Here is a 9,778-nt window from a genome sequence, read left to right as displayed (position 1 = left end):
ATGCCAGATGACTGGCTGCCGCTTTTCTATCAAATTTTAGGCATAGAGACCAGTTTCTTCCAGGGTGTTCTTCTATTCTAATATCTGCTCTTTCACATTTAACTACATTTTCTTCTGGCTTCTCACTCATATCCTGATTTCTTAGCTTTCTATCTCTATATCCGTTTCACTATCCTTATACATTACTTTCCCTTTTTATTTAATATACAGCATCTTCTCATGGCCTCAGAACTGTTGCAGGTGAGTTGAGAGTCAAAACTGCAAGAGTATGACTTATTTAGATCGTTGCTCCTCAATGAGTTCATTAGAAATGTAAGTTCTCCAGCCCCTCCTAGAACTATTAAATCCGAAGTTGCCTTGTAAAAAGATCCTCAGTTGGTCTAAAAATACTTTAAAAGTTGCAAAAATACAGTTCATTTTTAAGAACATAAGATGACTCTCTTTTTATTATTCCCCAAAATTGGTGTAGCTGGAAGTGAGTAGGTGTGGAAAGCACGGGTAAGTCATTGCTATTCCTCCCTCCTTCCACTGGCCCAGTTTACAAATGAGAAGGGCTTCACAAACACATGCCACTGAACCACACTAACCAGACAATAGTCCAGCCCTTCAAAATGTTGTTGTTGTTGTGTGCCGTCGAGTCAGACCCGACTCATAGCAACCCCTCTTTGGTTTTCCCAGGCAGTATCACTACGGAAGCAGATTGTCCCATCTTCCTTCTGAGGAGTGGCTGCAAAACCAAATCTGGTGTTGTCAAGTAGATCCTGACTCACGACAACCTCTTGCATTATGGAGTAAAACCTCTCCACAGAATTTTCTATGCTGTGATCATTATGAAAACAGATCAAAGGTCTTTCTTCCACAGCACCCCTCAATGCGTTCTAATCACTGACCTTTTGCTTGGCGGTAAAGCACAATCTTTACCGCGTCCCCCTTCCCCAGACCTCTGCTCTCCAAAACAGAAGCCTCTAATTCATAGTGCTTTTCTATCACCCATCAACTGCAGTTATGTTTCTGTAATAAAAATATTTTAAATAAATAAATATTAAGATATTTCTACAATGATATATAGGAAGTAAGCATTTACTATGACAAGATTCATTTCGTGAAAACCTTTCCACAGATGTTTCACCACATAGTGTAGAGATTGTGCTCACCTCCTATCCAGAAGCAAAACACTGAATAGGAGGAGACTTCTTAGAGGAGAAATAAAGATACACTTCACAAAATGGAAAACTGGAAATAGATTCATTTTTTTCTTTCATTTTCTTCTTTAGAAACCACATATCTAATCTTTCTATTATGCATGTGAGTGTGTGTGATGTTTTTAGGACTGTCTCATATTCAATGTTGTGTACTTTCAACATGCACACAATATTTAGAGAGACTGTTTTAAAATATACTTCAGGCTCAGAACGGAAATTTTAAATTCTGTCCCCATCTGCACCACTGATTCTATTTACAAAGCAATAGCAACTGCACAATAAGAGTGCAAAAACACTGTACAAAATGTGCGTAATGCATGTCTACCGCAATGAAATAAAAAGGCCGTATTTCAAAACATGGCACTCCATTTTAGTGAAGGTGTACACTGCCATTCTTAAAATAAATACTCTGTGCTCCCAATGCACCTTTCCTAAGCTCTTACAGTGCATGTCTACACACCAGTTTTGATAAAGTATGATTATTTTTCACTGTTGATTTAGGATGAACATTGTTATGTGATTTCCATACTTAAAGTTACGTTAGATATAAGCTATTTTCCAGCAAAATGCAATGAAGTAAAGTTGGTGTATGAGCAATAAAATTTAAAACATGAGATGTCCCAAATTCCTCTTTCATAGGCAGAATTCACCCTGATTTCTTCATAGGCAGATGCTTAGAGGATTATTTAACAGTTTCAGCTTTATTACTAACAGTTCCATCTATTATATATCCTTTCAAAACTTACTAAACCCATATATCATTAAGAATAAAAGTTTTTTTCCATGAATTTTGTTAATATGAAAAATAATGTTTCCAAATCTTCAAAATTTGGTCTTTTGTCTTTCTAAGGATATTGCATTTTGGTTGTAATTCCCAGAGGAAAGTTTTCTAAATATTTGGAATTATAACTGGCACCTCTCTCTCCTCCACACACTCATCTGAACATGTTGTGGATCAATACTGACTCTTATGAACTGTGTGGACAGTTTCAGACAATTTTGCTGAGTGAAAAAATAGATAAATATTCTCTTTTTCGGCTTAAGTACTAGTCTTAATTTTTTTTTTTGCCCCTAGATGTTTGGATTATGTATACGAAAGTGTTTTCATACTTGTATATATAAATATATCAAACTTAATGAATAAACAGCTTACAAAGCAGACATTTTCAAAATAGTTACTCAACTATTTCCCTTTTCTTAATCTATGTTGCAAAATACTTTCAAAATACTACAAATTCAGGGGATAAGTGAAGTTGTGAATCCTAAAGTAGTATATTTGTTGGTTCAAATACCAAATCACACACACAGACCAAAGTTAGAGAGGCTGATCCCAGGATTCAGCTCACGACTGATTCTCTCCTATACTGTTTTGCTCCTCGGAAATAAGGCTTTTGACTATGGACAAATTACTGCTATGAGCTGGTCATTTGCTGTTCCCTTAGATAAGAAAGGTACAGCTGAACATTGTCTAACATCTATTTTATTCATGTTCAATAACACTGACCACAAAATTATGAAGGAAATACTTTGTGAAACTATAAGACTCAGAGAAGTGAAAACTTAGAGCATTCAGAGTGTAATATTCCAAGAGCAAGGGCTATCTGGAGTTTCACTTTGCTGCTAAAAAAAATTTAAAAAATAAAAAAATCCAGATAGTTAGCATTTTACAATGAAAGCAACATGACAGAGTGATTATTTAAGGGGAGTTTCCTTAAGGCCCTACCCATTGGTGTTGTGGTGGCAGGTACTTATGCTTCAGGCACCTACATTTAAAGATGGGAACAGCAGGACCTTTTACCTTAACCCTCGTGCAGGGCACAAGTATAAGACAGCAGGCCAGTGGAAAAGGAAAATGTCTACCTCAATTCCGTAAGATTTCCTAGTATTAAGGAGCTACCTTGACTTTCTTCTTGCCTTGAAGTTCTTGGGTACCTATAAAGGTTGAAGGGTCCAGAGGAGACAGCAATTAAAGAACCAAAATTAAAAATTGTATGTTTTATAGAAGTTCCTTGGTGGTGCAAATGGTTACACACTTGAAAACTAGCAGAAAAGTTGGTTGTTGAAACTCACGCATAGGGGTTTCAGAAGATAGATTTGGCAATCTGCTTCTGCAAGGTCAGAGCCTTGAAAACCGTAGGGAGCAGTGGTACTCTGCACACACAGGGTCACCATGAGTTGGAATTGATTCAAGAGTACCTATAAAACACAAATATTTTATAGTTTCCTGCTAATTAAATCTGTTATTACAAACAAATCTTAGACTTTCAAATACATCGTCAGGCATGCATGAAGTACAGTCTTGAAAATACAGAAGAATCTAAGTTCCAAATTTGGGAAAATATACCCCACAGTAGTTCCCATAGTTTTCTCATGCCTCTGCTTTTATTTATACTCAATGATAATAGACAAATTTCCCAAATATTTAAAACTGATGAGTATCTACAATCTTTCTGAACAATTGGACCACATATTTACAATGGCTTCATTTTTATGATACATCTGCAAAATACAAAACTATGATTACTGTATGTTTACCCCAGTTCTGTTCTCCACAATAAGATAGATCATATGCCAGTGTTCTGCAATTACTGCTGCAAATTCATACTTATGGGAAAGTAGTCTGAGTGGTAAATGTTCATATCTTTCTACAATGCTCAAAACTGCCACAAGCAATACCCACATACCAGTCTCAGCACTTGACATTTTGACATGTTGATGGATCCAAGGAGCAGCTGCAGGAACCTAGTGACAAATCAAGATTTAAAGAAGCTTGGGGTGTTTTGTGTCAAGTGAAGTCAAATGCAAAGAGAGATGAGTGTAGATTTAACGTGGAAAAGGAAAATGAAGATCTGTACGAGTATGTACTTACCTTCAAGTATACAGAATGGACATATGATAAAGAAGGAATGCAAAATATGACATGTAGATAAAGAATATTTGATGTAATTGGGAATGAGAACACACAACACGTTTTCCATTTCATATGGATACTTTCTCCTTTATTGTCTTTCTTTCCTCTGTACATTACTATGTCTTTTCATTTCTCATTCCTCAGTTCTATTCCTTTGCCTTCTTTTAGCTCTTAAATTATTCTCCTCCTCTCTCATGCCTAATCTTTCAGTCAGACAGCAATATCTATAGGCCTTGTTCATCCCTAAGAGTAATACTTAGGGATAAAGAGATTGATCTCCAAGATCTCCCAGGTGAAGGAGAAGAGCTGGGAAATCATACCTTACAAATAAAAACTTTCCACAAATCACTTTCTAATCTATTTGGCTAATGAGAATTGTGTCCCAGAATCATTCTGAAGAAAGAAAGAAAACTAAATGTTTTTATTAAAATTACAAGAAAGAATTAAGATGCAATAGAACCAAAAATAAAAACATCTTATTGCTGTTGAGTCAAATCTGACTCATAGCAACCCTTCCTTGGCTTTCCAAGGCATATGTCTATGCAAATAGATTGCCCAAAATCACCAAGAAGAAGGGAGTAAAAAAATATTATATTTTGAGAAAAAAGAAAATCAATTTATGGAGAAAATTGTAAGTGAAGTAAAGAAAATACCCAAACATTGAGGAAAGGTAATATCGGAGAAATCTAAAAGCTGAAAGTACACTAGAAACCAATAATATTGCACCATCTTATAAGAATGAGTACTTCTTAGTAATCCTTCTCAAAAAGCTTATCAAAATGTGAAGAATTTACTTCAAGAAGTGAAGGCAATTTCTTAGCTATAAAGCCTATATGGATATTAAATATGTCCCAGAAGACACAGAAATAAAGGTAAAGATAACAGAACTGCTGCCCAACGCAGAGCAGTATTAATGGTCTCTTGGGAAGATCCCAGTGTGGCATCAGACAGTAAAGTATCAAATAAAAATGGGAAAGGGGTCCTAAGAACTGACTGGAAATAGGAAGAATTTGATAAGCTGAGGGAAAAAAGAAAGAAAGGTCAACCTCTTTATTACAGAGATACGAATGTAAGTGTAGCTATCTGCTTGTAGTCCTCAACTGTTCTACCCTTTGACAGTGTGATATATGTAGGAATTTCAAAAGAAGGAAATGAAAATGTCTCCCTTAGGGGTGAAGGCTTGTTTTCATATGGCTGAGTTTTATGTGATTTGATAGCACCAAAGGCTAGTTTAGAATTATCATAGTTATGTTCAATACCTGACCTTTGGAGAACTTGCTAGTGGCCTGAAAACACAAAACACAGTGTATTACATTCTCCCCTTACCTATATTGTCATCTGTCAACTTGGCACTTGTTTAGAAAAGAAAGAAATAAGCATACAGAGCTTATATATGGAAAATGTCATTTTTCAAGCAACAGTGTTTACCATATATCACATATTCTTCAGTCAATATTTTAGGTGGTATGTAGGTCAATAAACAATTTTACATTATTTGTTTTAGGATCCTATTGGCTTATTCTGCACAGTAGTTTTATAAATCCCAACTCTGCCATGTTGCTCAACCTTTCTGACTTTTTGTTTTTGTCATATCGGTATGAGAATAACAGCTATCCCTAAGTGCACAAAGTTTCAGCATATTGAGAGTGCAAGAAATAGTGCATTTGTTATTATTACTGCTGGTGATGCTGGTGACATTATTCTTAAAGAGAAACACACATACATATAAGTATTTCTTTGACCTTAACTTCCATAGGATGGATCAAGATAAGATTATGCTATATTGAAAATGTATTTCTACACCAGGAAATGTAAACAAAGATCTACTGCTCCTACATATTTTCCTAAAAGTTATTTTCCTGCTGGTAGCTTTACATTGAGTTGAAACTAGTACAGTTAGGAAATGGGTACAGGGATTTAAATTTGGAGATTTCTTCAAACTCTTCTATATCGATTCAAATCATTTGAATGTTGCAGATCAATTCATGATTTTTTTTTTAATTCTGTGTACAAATAACTTAATATGGATTATTTTTTAAAAATTTTTTCTCATTATTTTTACAGGATTAAGACCCACCCTTAACCTTCTTCTGACTGATAATATTGAGTTTCTACATCATGATTTTGCACAGATGTGGTTGATTTGATTTCTGTGTATTTCATGTACAGTCAGTGTTCAAGCTGTTAAAAAAAAACATTATTTGATAGAAATAATTAAAAAACTGTTACAGTGGTACATACACAGGGTACCACCAGAAATACAAGCCAGATTCAAAAGAGAACATGGAAAAAGGAATATATGTCATTGCTTATGTCAAATGGATCTTGGCTGAAAGCAGAGGAATTCGACTCTGTGGATCATAAAAAATTATGGGTAACTTTGCAAAGAATAGGAATTCCAGGACACTTAATTGTGCTCATGCGTAACCTGTACAAAGACCAAGAGGTAGTGGTTCAAACAGAACAGGTGGATACTGTGTGGTTTAAAATAAGGAAAGATGTGCATCAGGGTGTATCTTTTTCCATATTTATTCAATCTGTATGCTAAACAAATAATCCGGGAAGCTAGACTATATGAGGAAGAACATAACATCAGGATTGGAGGAAGACTCATTAACAACCTGCAATATGTAAATGACACAACTTTGCTTGCTGAAAGTGAAGATAACTTGAAGCACTTACTGATGAAAATCAAAGACTACAGTCTTCAGTATGAATTTCAAACCAAAAACCAAACCCACTACCATAGAGTCAATTCCTACTTACAGTGACAACCATTGGGTTTCCAAGGCTGCAAATTTTTTATGGAAGTAGATTGCCTCATCTTCCTCCCATGGAGGAACTGGTAGGTTTAAACCTCCTACCTTTTGGTTAGCAGCCAATGTTTTAATCACAGCACCACCAGAGCTCCTTTTCGGGATGGATTACACATAAAGAAAACAAAAATTCCCAAAACTGGACCAGTAGGAACATCATGAAAAATGGAGAAAAGATTGAAGTTTTCAAGGATTTCATTTTACTTGCACTCAGAATCAATGCCCATAGAAACAACAGTCAAGAAATTAAAGGACACATTGCATTGAGCAAATCTGCTGCAAAAGATCTCTTTAAAGTGTTAAAGAGCAAAGATTTCACTTTGAAAACTAATGTATGCCTGACCCAATCCATGGTATTTCCAATCACCTCCTTTGCATGGGAAAGCTTGGCAACAAATGAGAAAAACCTATGAAACACTTAAGGAGTTCTGGTGGCACAGTGCCTAAGGCATTTGACCAGTAACCAGAAAGTTGTTAGCTCAAACCCATGAGCTGTTTGGCAGAAGGAAGATGGAATAATCTACTTCCATAAAGATTTATAACCTCAGACACCCAATACCAAACCAAAAACAAAAAAAAAACAAAAAACAATCAAACTCACTGCCATCGAGTTAATCCTTTAGGTTTCCAAGGCATTAAGTCTTTAGGGAAGTAGATTGCCCACTCTTCCTTCCACAAAATGGCTGGTGGGTTTGAACTGTCAGCTTTCTGGTTAGCAGTCAAATGCTTTAGGCACTACACCACGAGAGTTCCCCAATGGGGGTTGCTATACATAGGAATCGACTGGACGGCTGTGAGTATGGTTGCTTGAATTTTGTGTGAAGCACTAATACATTTGAGTTGTGGTACTGGCAAAGAATATTGAATATACCATGGACTTCCAGAAGAACAAACAAATCTGTCTTGGGAGCATTATAACTGGAATGTTCCTTACAAGCAAGGATGGAGAGATGTTGCCTCTTATACTTTGGTTATGTTGTCAGTAGAGAACAGTCCCTGGAAACGAAGGATATCAGTCTTGGTAAAGTTGATGGTCAGCACACACAAAAAATAAATAAATAAAATAAGACCTTCAAGGAGATGGCTTGACACCACGGTCACAACTATGGGCTTAAGCATAGCAATGATTGTGAGGATAGCACAGGACCAGGCAATGTTTTTTGTTCTGTAGTACACAGGGTCGCTATGAGTAGGAACCAACCTGACAGCACCTAACCAACAACGTTGCACAAATTTTATGCATTTCCAAAATACAGCAAGATTTCTTTTATGCCCCCTCTTGCTCAGACACATAAATATACCTCTCACCGTTTGAATACTTTTACCAACTCATAAAGAGGGCAAAGAGAACTTTTGTAATCTTTACTTGGCTAACTTTGATGAGTTTAACTTGTGTACTTAAGAAATAGACTTTAACCCTGAGGAATAGTAATTCCCATAAACTAAATAATTTTACCTAGAATTGGCAGCTGTTGCTTGCAAGAATGCCTGTAGCTACACATGGTGATCATTATTAATATAGATGACTACTGTAAAATAGTCATTAACAAGTCAATAACAAGTTGCTTAGGTGGAAGGGAAAGATCTGGAAAAATTACAAGTAAGTAACATACAAGTCTGTTTTGCCAGCTTTAAAACAGAAGGTAATTCTGTTTAATAAAAATCACTTTTGAAAGATGCAGCAGATTATGGAACTACTAATTATTACCAGACCCTATCCTGGTAAGAGTGAATATTTCAAAAACACCCAGAGGCATATTCAGTCATCAGCCAAAAACTGATTATTCATAGGTGAATTGCCTACACTGCAATCTCCACTCATAGCACATTTCCTTGCTCAGCTGCTTCACACCACCTCAGGCAAATTCTGCTCTGTAGCATAGCAGTTCAGCTGCTCATTCAGGCTGCCCCACCCTTTGCAAATAACACAAGGTCCTAGACAGCCCAGTCCTTGTGACCCAGCTTTACAAAGTCTAATCAACCTGTCCTGGCTTCCTGCTGCCTTTTCACTCTCCTATGACTCTCCCAGGTCTACAGGTGAGTGTATGTCTCCAAAACATTTCTATTTTGCCTTCTATTAGGATTCTCAACTGTTCCCTAAAGAGCCCTGTGCACAAACATAAATCTCTTTCTAATCCCCTCTCATCCCTTCTTCCCAGTTCAGAATCTACTGCAAGGGACCAGAAGAGTCTAAACTGACAAAGAAACTTCTTTGGTTGTAGTAAATAATTCTTAGACCATTCCCAGATATGAGTCAGGAACTAAAAAACAGCAAAATAGAACATCTAAAAGGCCTTCATATCCCCTCAGTCAGAACCAGGAAAATAAAGGAAAGAAATGTACCATTGTTGTGTTGTTGTTGTTGGTACATGCTGTCAAGTCAGACCCAACTCATAGAGACTCCTCCTTGGGTTTCCAGGTGGTATCCCTACAGAAGTAGATTGCCCAACCTTCCTTCAGAGGAGTGGCTGGTGGGTTTGAACTGCCAGCGTTCTGATTAGCAGTCAAGTGCCTTAGGCACTGTGCTACCAGAGCTCGTAGGATGCACCATTGAGGAATCCTAATACTCACTGTCATTGAGTCATTTCTGACTCACACTGACCCTATAGGGCAGAGTAGAACGGCCTTATCAGGTTTCCATTAGCAGCCCAGTGCTTAACAACTGCACTACTAAAACAAACAATCAAATAAACAACAACAAAAAAAAAATAATCTAGGGCTCCGTAATAATTATGCAATTACAACAGATGCAAAAATTTAGTATAATTATAATTACCCAAACTACTGCCATCAAATGCATTGCAACTCATAGCAACCCAAATTGGGTTTCCAGAGGAGCTCTGGTGGCA

The sequence above is a fragment of the Orycteropus afer genome, unplaced genomic scaffold (assembly GCF_000298275.1).
Source record: "Orycteropus afer afer isolate SDZICR_OR568_19922 unplaced genomic scaffold, OryAfe1.0 scaffold00659, whole genome shotgun sequence".
Taxonomy (NCBI): Eukaryota; Metazoa; Chordata; class Mammalia; order Tubulidentata; family Orycteropodidae; genus Orycteropus; species Orycteropus afer.
This window is presented reverse-complemented; position numbering follows the sequence as displayed.